Below are 9,648 nucleotides of genomic sequence, written 5' to 3'. Positions count from 1 at the left end.
CATCAGCCATGTGTAGGGAACCATGGACGTCCCAGACCTGGCATATGATGGCCAGTGTGTCCACGGAATCCTTGTGGTTGTGGGGCCCCAGGAGCCTTGGGGACCCCCTGGTATGGGGCCATGCCCAAGAGATCTGGGGGTCCTCAAGAGTAGGGGATGGTGATGACGAAGGTTCCTGGAGAGGATCCTGGGACAAAAGGGATAGATAGGCCCGGATGGTCCTAGGGTAAGGGGGACATGTGCCATAATGGTCTGGGGGCGCCAGGGAGTGACGATGGTAATAGCTATCCTGAAGGATGTTCCAGGAGTGGAGGCCATGACTAAGGTGGTGATGACCCCACACGTTGATTCTGGGGCTGTAGAGTGGCAGCAGTTTGGGGAAGAGCAGAAGATTGTGGGGTGGCTGTTGAGTCAGACAAAACCAGGGGCTCTAACTATGCCATGGAGGTTGGGGGGTTTGGAGAGGACCATTCCCACAGCAGAGAAGATGCAGGACTCTCATCTTCTGAGTGAAGCTCATGGTGCTGCTCTCTGTCCTGGCTGTGATCCAGCATCTTCAAGGGCAACTAGCTCTGCAGGGCAGTCACCCTTGTCATGTTGCCCAAGTTTTGAAAGGACTGAGGACCCCATCACCTCCCCTCTTTGGGCTTGGCTACATGTAAAGTCTGTGTCCATTGCAAAGGCAGAGTGAACAAGTCAGGACCTGATGCTGCTTCGTCGTTGCTATTTACGTAGCCTGGGAAAGCCAAAGTGTCTTGGGGGTTGCATAAAGCTCAGGTTCTTCTAAGCCAGGAGAGGTCCATGCAAGAGGTCCATGCAAGAGAATCCTGGAAGAGGGTTGGGGTTTTGATGCTGGGATTGGCAAGACAACCCCTGCCCTGAAGATCCTGGGGACCTAGCAGCAGGAGACCTAGGCTGGCCCTGGAAAGGGGTTTCTTAGCAGTCCCTGTCTTGAGCCTTGGGAGCAGTGCTGGCATCTCAAGGGCACAAACCAGGGTTAGCACCACCTTCATCTTGACACCCAAGTTTGCCCCAGCCCTAAATTCCCAGGATGGCAGCAGGTGAGGCTGGTCAGGGTGCAATGAGGATGAGGTTTGGAATGCCTAGTTGAGATGCAGTGGCTGATGAATGTACCTCAGTGCTTCATAGCACCTTTCACTGCTGCATTATGAGGGGCTTTGAGAGCAGCCACAGGCAGCTCATCCTGCAAGCACCTCTTTGGGGGCTGCAGGAATGTCTACTGAGACAGACATTCATCTCCATCCCTGGCACATCTGTTTTAATGGCTTGTCCCCAGCTTTTTGGATGGCAACCAGTTTTCAGATGATTTCAGCCTCTTTGGATGAGTCACCAGGAGCTCTGTATACAGGCTTTATTTGCCTTCACACCTAAAAGGGAGAAACCACCTAGGATTTCAGGGAGCACATGGACCCTTTAATCCCTCAACTGGGATGTAGTCCAGCACTCAGCACTTCAATAGGATGAGACGTTCCCTGCTTCAGCACCGCCTTCCACCCTCTTCTTTGGTTCCAGGAGCAAAGAGGTTTCCTCTGAACTGGTCAGGGATGAAATAGAGTTGGATTCAGTCTCTCCTCCTGACACTGTGCAACTTTAACACCCTCCTTCTTCTCCAGTTGCCAGCGGTTTCTATGGGAATAAATGATTTTTCACTCTGGGGAGTTATGTTCTCTGCATGAAGTCCATCTTTATCAAATAACAGCTTTTAGATGGCTACCTTGCCAAAGGAGCAGGGCCAAGGGGCAGAAACAATGGCACAATTAATTAGGCTTGGGAAGAGCACAAGGTCTCCATGTTCTAAGCTGGAGGGACTGGGATGTCATCCCATGTGGGAGTCCATAAATCACCTGTACATGGAGCTGTATTCATTCTGAATTGCATCATTAAAGGGAAGCCAGGGAGTTTTATAGCACAGGGTTTTTTTCCACATTATTTTTCACTGCACTTTTAATGCAGGTCAATGTGGCATTCTCTGTGTGGCTTTCCCTGTGCTTTTATCTCAGTCACATAACACTAAGCACAATTGATGAGAGGTCTGGCTTCAGAGATAGCCTCAGGGAGGTCACAGCCCTGGCTAGAGACTCTTCAGGACCTCACTAGCAGTTTGGGGATCCTGCTTGAAGACTTTTGTCACCTCCCAGCATTTAGTCACACACCTCCATGCTCATGTGGCCCCAGCCCTTCACTGTGCCCAAAGATGTCTGGTACAGTGTTGAAGTTGGACTGTAGCTGCTGAGGGACATCCCATCCCTTGCACCAAAGACAGGGGATTGTGTTGGGGATATAACCTAACCCCTTGGTCTCTCCCAACAGGCTTTGCTATGGTCTCCTGGGCATGGGACAAGAATCCCACCTTTGTGTTGCCATTTCAGAGTGGTTGGGTGCTGTGGGCCACAGATTCAGGCTGGCCATCAAGCAAACAGCCTGAACCTCAGTCTGCCAAAGTTGATCTGAGGGCAGAAACTGAGCTCCAAATACATCCCACAGTGTGCTGCCCCTTCATATCACTAAGGGCTGGTGTCCCCTAATCTGCTGGCTGCCAGTTGTCAACCTTCCCACCAGCATGTGGACTCCTGGGCAGGCTTCTGCAAAGCCTGAACCACCTGGAAGCCACATAATCTGTGGCACAGAATGCCAGGCATCAGCCCCAGCAAGTCAGAAGCCAAAAGGTGGGTACTGCAGGGTGAGCCAAGTGATTCGTGGTGCAAAGGCTGCCCAAAGTACAGTGCCACTGGCCAGACCCTAGCCTCTGCCCTGATGCCACACCTGGTATGCAGTCCCAGGGCCATGCACCCCTTGTCCCCCGCTACCCTCCATCCTGCTCCATGGGGAGCTGAGGGAGCCAAGCCAGCAGATGATATTTTAAGCCCCTGGCTGGGAGATGGACCCTTCCACCTTGTCTGTCTGATGTGTTTCCTAAGGCCTGCTCTGGCCAGCATCATTTTGCAGCCCCCTTCTCAACTGTGCCCCTTCCCAGAACCCCTAGATTAATTCCAGGATGGGTCAGTCCCCCCAGAATTGCTGGGCTCCACTCAGCTGTGATGTGTGAGCACACTGCTGGGGGTGCAGGCAGGAACCAGCCTTTCCACTCACCAGCCTCATATAGCACATTTTGCTGACACTGCTGGGGAATAGGCACCCTGTAGTAAGCTTGGCATCCTCTCCCCACACACAGTCCCACACTGGGAGCAGTGCCTTAGTGGCCAAGAGCAGGGCAGAGTTGTGCTGGGCCCTGCCACCTCCCCCTCTGCCACACAAAGCATGTGCTGAGGCTGGCAAGCTGCCACCCCCCCTACCCAGCCACCTCCTGAACTCCCAGTGCAAGGCTACCAGTAATTTTCCATCGTGGCTGTAGGCTCTGCCCTAATGAGATGCTCTACATCCCTCTAATAGGGCTGGACCCCACTAAGTTTATCTGTTCATTCAGACCCAGAGTAACCCCTTTGGCTACTAAAGCTGCCCACAAGATCTGCAGGATGGCTGCTCCTCTGGGCCCTATTGCTCTCTGCACTCGCAGCCCCTCTGCCTCAAGGGAAACATAGGATTTTGTCCAAAAGACAGAAAAAAAAAAAAGCCCATCAACCTGCCAAGAAAAAAAATACTCTCATGGTTCAGCTGCACTCTTGGGCCAGAAACAAGGCAGCTCCTGGGGCTTTGTGTCTGCTGTTTCCAAAGCTGCCTCTGCGTGGTCACCTCTGCGAGGAGTTGAAGGTCTGTGTCCATCATATGCATTGGTCAGCCAAGCACAGAAGAGCAAATTTGGTTTACAGAGGAAGGTATTTGGCCCTGGAGCTCAGTGTGCCCACAGCATGTGTGTTGCACTGAGCTGCCTCAAACTCCCTTCTTGCAATGAAGCCATTCAACCCTAATCTCAGGTTAGGTATTGCACTTGGTGGTCTGGAGGACCAGAGGGAGACACATCCCCTCCTCAGCAAGCAGAAGGTGGAGAGGCAGGTCTTCCTTCTGCCTCAGCCCAGATGGGCTGATGGGACCATGCATTGTTCCAGCAACTGCTATTGCTGCCCCAGAACACTGCAGAAGATGCAACATCCCTCAGGAATTGGCAATTACTCCCACTGCTGCCTCCATGTTGAGAGACAGTGCACATGGCTTTCCTGAGATGGGGGATCAGATGCATCTGACAAGGAATATGGATGCAACCATCCCCTTTATGCAGGGAACAGCTTGTCCCAGGAGGGCAGGAAGAAGGCTGAAGGCACAGATACTGAGAGGATACCTCTGCTGCTCTGCACTCTGTGGAGCCCACTGCAACTCAGGAGGAACAGCGCATCCGAGAGTCTCCATCTCAAAGCCTCAAACCACCTCTAGGAGCACCAGAACCTTGATCAAAATATGATGGGGTTCACCCACCTCCCTTGGGTTTTGCAGGCACCAAAGCAGGGGCAACCTTTATCCCCACTCCAGTGTGCCCCCTCCCAGTGCTGCACTAGGGACAGAGATGGGCACTCAGAGCAGATGTACAAAATCAAGGATGAATAATGTGGCATTAAGGTGTTTTAGCACCAGCAAATAGTGTTGCTTTGGACAAGAGGTTACTCAAAGCATATAGAGGCCCTGGGAGAGATAGACAGCTGAATGAACAGGACTGGAGCACATGTAGTTCTGTGAGCACCAAGAGACACCTCTTCTGCAGGTGCTCTTTCCCAGGTCCTTTCCTGCAGATCCCACCTGCAGCCCCTCTGTGACTTGCTGGTCTGCTGAGGCCTTTGGGCCCACAGGCCAGCCTCCTGCTCATGTCTCCTGAGCATCCCTACCTGCATCTTAAACGCAAGCCAGGCTTTAAATAAATACCTGTCAGCAGAGCTGAGCCAAGTTGTTTGGAGCAGCTGTATGTGTGCAGATGTGCTTAGCAAGTTGGTAGGCACGAAACAGAGAAAAGGAAGAAGGGTCTCGCTCCTCAGAAGCTGTTCTCAAAGGCAGCATTAATTTTCAACTAGGCAACACCCATCGTGATGGAGCAAAGTTGCCCACTCTTCCCTTCCCTTGAGGAAGAGAATACCAGCATTTCCAAGGGCTGGCTTCTCTGGCTGTGAGCTGCCACCATGTTTTAAAGGGAAGGTGAGAAGTGAGAAGACTTAGTTTTTCTACCAGTTTCCACAATTCCCCGTCACCACAACAGGGAGAGGATTGGAGCTTTTAACCAGAACCCTAATAATCTCACATTGCAGCTGCTCCACTCTAGAGCCCCCATCAAAGCCCCTGTGCCTATCTGGAGAAGGGGTATTTGTGCTGTCATGACCTGTGCATCCTCTCAGCTCAAGGGCTTTAAATCCAATCCTTGTGTTAAACAACCCTGGAAAGAGTGGCTTTCACCAGTGGGTGCCAAATACCGATTCACACCCTTTCTTCTTCCAGCCTCCACATCTTCTTCCAGTGGCACAGAAATCTTCAACATTCTTCCTGCAGGCTGTGTGACTGTTGGGCTACAGCTGGTCCTGGCAGAGCTGCTGGAGCCACATCCTGAGGTGGATCAAAGAAGCTGCTCTGGCCCAGCCTGGCACTTACTTTCTCTTTGAAACTAGTCACACACATGCCATCAATAAATAAATGCAAGACAACAAAATTAGTTGTTGCAGACAATTAGCATGCTGGGTATATTCAGCTTGTGGGTTTTCAGGATGGAGGTGAGGGGCCAGAGATGTTGGGGAAAGGCAGGATGAGAACTCTGGTGAGTCACAGCCAGCCCTGTCTGCTGGCTTCCTTGGTCAAGCCATGAGTTGGAGGCCATTGTGGGAACCTCCCTAGCATCACCTCACTGGTCTGTGAACAACTGAACTCCAGCCAGCAGAGGGGGATGGGCATGGGGTGGCTGAGCTATGCCATGCAGGGCCTTAGCCCCAGGACGAGGCAAGTAGACAGCTACAACTGCCAGACACAGAAGTGTTCCACTTAAAGCCAGGAGGGATCTCAATGTCTGCCACTGAGTACTTCTCAATTAATTAGCATCCTGCTGATTTCACAATTGAATCAATTGCTAAGGAGATTAAAGCAGTCCCTGCCATGAGACATGGCTCAGTTTGCAGTGATTTTCCTTTCCTTGTGCCATCCTGCTCTGCTGACTCAGCTGAAGCCCCAGGGTGCTGGGCACAGCCAGGCCAGCTGAGTGGGGATGGGATGGCTCAGCTGAGATGCTTGGGGGATAAATTTCACTGTATATCCAGGGCATCCTAGAGGATGCTGGTATAAATCCAAATCAGGGGAGCAGCATGGCCACAAACAGGCCTAGCCACACAGGGATCTGTTCACCCCATTCTGCCCGAGTCAGCAATGGACATTCACAGCCCAGCAACTAGAGCCTCATTTATGCATCTGGGAGCCCAAATTGAATGGAAAAATCACAGCTCAGCCTCCAGGCAGGGCTTGGTAAATCCATCATGACTACAATAAACCCTGCTGATTTGGCAAGAATTTTGAGTAACCCTGCTGGTTTCACTGGAGCTAGCTCAGGTTTACAGGGCTAGTGCAATGGAGCACAGCCCTCCCCAGAAGAACAATGGCTGCACGTCGCTTGGCTTGGGTCTGTTTCACTTCACTCCACCAGAACAAGCAAGGAGGGACTCTTGTTCAAAAGCCTTAGCATAGAGGGTGACTCCAACAGTTCTGTTCACGATGACCAGGGCTCTCCATCCAAGCCCACAAGCCTCCTGTTCCCTTACCCCAGCAACAGAGCTGCCACCCAGCAGTGAAAGGGGCAATTCAGCCACCTGAGGGAACAAAAAGCATTTAGCAAAAGGACTGTGGGGTCCATCAGTTCCCATTCTTCCTGGTGTCTTACAGTGAAGCTACTTTCCTCTGATCTTAGGATCCCAGCATGAACAGAAGACAGCTTCCAAATTTTAAAGCAATCTTCATCCCTGGGTTCCCCCCTCCATTTTGTAATCTAACTGAAAGTAAAATGTTTTTAATGCATTGTTGTCAGTGAGAACCTGAACCAGAAATGGGAACAAGAGCAGCGGATAATGGATTGGAGTGTGGTGATTCAAGCACAGCTCTGATACCACAACATTAGGCATTAAAGAGACACTTAGGAGAGAATATTAGAATGAAATGGGTTTGGTCCTAGGGTGCTGCTGTGCAGCACCTTCCAGCTAGAGACAGGCCCCACAGTTTGTGCTTCCAAACACTGACAAGCAGAGGAACCTCACCTTCCCCCAGGTATACCAGCTGCTTCCTCAGCAAAGCCACATCCTGAGAGTTGACTGCAGTGCTGTAGCTGTCACCCTACTCAGAAACAGGCAACCAAGGCAGCCACACCCTTCACATGCTCCATCACAGCATGATGTTCCCCTGAGAAGCTGTGCCCAAAACTCCAAACCTATACATAGGCACAGAGACAGGATGGAGGGCTGGGTGGGGAGAAATTTAATGAAATACAACAAGGGCAAATGTAGAGTCTTGTATCTGGGAAAGAACAACCCTGTGTGCCAGTCTAGGTTGGGAACCTATTGACCTATTAGAGAGCAGTGCAGAGGACAGGGACCTGAGGACCTGGTGCACAGAAGGGTGACCATGAGCCAGCAATGTGCCCTTGTGGCCAAGAAGGCCAATGGCATCCTGGGGTGCATGAGAAGGGGAGTGGCTAGGAGGTGGAGAGAGGTTCTCCTTCCCCCACTACTCGGCCCTGGTGCGGCTGCATCTGGAATGCTGTGTCCAGTTCTGTGCCCCTCAGTTCCAGAAGGACAGGGAACTGCTGGAGAGAGTCCAGCACAGAGCCACCAAGGTGATGAAGGGAGTGGAACTTCTCTCTTATGAGGAAAGGCTGAGGGAGCCTGGGCTCTTTAGCTTGGAGGAGACTGAGGGACAACCTCATTAATGTTTTTTGCCTGGCAGATACAATAGAAAGTCACTTAGATGACTCTATATTTGATCTCCTATACCAAAGAAAGTTCTTGCTAGATACAACTTAAAAGTATCCACGGTAGAACTGGCACAAAAACAATGTCTCGAGCTCATTGTCCCCTCTCCTGGCTGCTGACTGCAGAGCCTGCACTGTTCACCTCTTCCTGTGGTCATCCTTCCAAAATCCCCTAGGAACTACTGGGAAAAGCCAACATATGCCCTTCAGTCAGTAGAAAAGACTACTGCAGACTGGCAGAAAAGGAGTAAGAAGGTGTCTAAAACCCCGTGACACCGTCAGAGTACAAAGCTCCAACCTGACTGTGTGTCTGTAACATAGGCTGAGGTGACAAGATTGAAAAGAGAGCAATATGAAGCTTCCAGATTAATTGCAGAAACATCTTAGTAGTGAAGAGATTGGACTGATTTCTGGGCACAGGACTACAGGATATGAAAAACTAGATAAGAATTCAATACTCTAGTAACATGTATGTTTGGTTCCAGGCCAGCTGCAGCAAGTTGTCTCCATAGCAATGTGCCCATGATATTAGCAGGTTCACACCATCACCAGGGTCCTGTGGATATATCAGGTTTAGTTTCAGAATGAAGGCCATCAGGTTGTTCCACACCCAACACTCAACCTGCCTGCCCCAGAGTCAAATCCCATTGCCTTGTCAGTACAAAGCATAGAAAATAATGTTACACTCACTAGTTCTGCTCCCAAAGCCAGTCATGCAATGCAAAACCATCAGACATAAGTGTGCATGGCCTTCCCTCACTACTCACTTGTGTGACACGATGGAATCAGAGCAATATGTTATCCTTCCACCAGTTTTTGTGCAAAAACCCATCAACAATTCTGCTCAGCATTTAGTGCTCAGGCTTCCATCATTTCCAGTGAAAGCACCTCATAAGACCAGGACAACAGGAGTAATGTGGGCTTGGAACTGTACACCCAGCCATGCTCTGAAGGGTCAAGCAGCTATTCCTGTCCAATGGCTGAATGGCAAGGACTGGGAAAAGCACTTCTTACTCTTTAAAGTTATCAGCTATGTGGCAGTCCAAGCTTAGCAGTAGGGACTGCTCAAGGAAACTAATGCTTTCTGTAGAGGGGAATCTTCCACCTCTGACAAGCACTAAACAAGCATCTGAGCTCTGGCAGATGCAGCAGAGCTGGGAAAATGTGGCCAGCACATTTGCTGGAACAGAGACACTGCATACAATCCAGACAACAAAACAAAAACACACTACTAATACAGAGTGAGGGTTTTTTTGGGTTGGTTTTTTTTTTTCCGAAAGGGAAAGAGATGGTTTCTTTAAATAAAACCATGAACTCCAGAGCCATATGCTGTGCTACCAGTCAATGTGTTTCAGAAAAAGCACATAACTGGGACAGAAGCAGCTCTGTGTGAAGAACACATTCAGCACTGTGCCTCTACTGAATTACGTCTCACCTCTGTTAAGCAACTGGTTCAATTAAAATTTTGAATTAACCTCTTGTAATATCTGGTCACCAAAAAAAAGTGTAGAAAATCCCTGATCTAGATCAGAAAGGTTTGTGCTTCTGACTCATTTAGGTGTCACTGATTGTCTCATAAAAAATAATGTGCTGTTAGTTCTCAAAACATTTCTTGCTGTTGCTCCATCTGGGTGCTGCTGTGTGTAAACACAAACTATTGCTTCCAGTCTGGCAGAAGCAATCAGCTGCTTCACTCTGCCAACCAAAAATAAATCAATGCTAGAGGACAAACTAAGACATTGTTTAGATCAAAG

This window comes from Heliangelus exortis, chromosome 13, assembly GCF_036169615.1.
Source record: "Heliangelus exortis chromosome 13, bHelExo1.hap1, whole genome shotgun sequence".
In the NCBI taxonomy this organism is placed as follows: Eukaryota; Metazoa; Chordata; class Aves; order Apodiformes; family Trochilidae; genus Heliangelus; species Heliangelus exortis.
Note: the sequence above shows the minus strand (reverse complement) of the source record.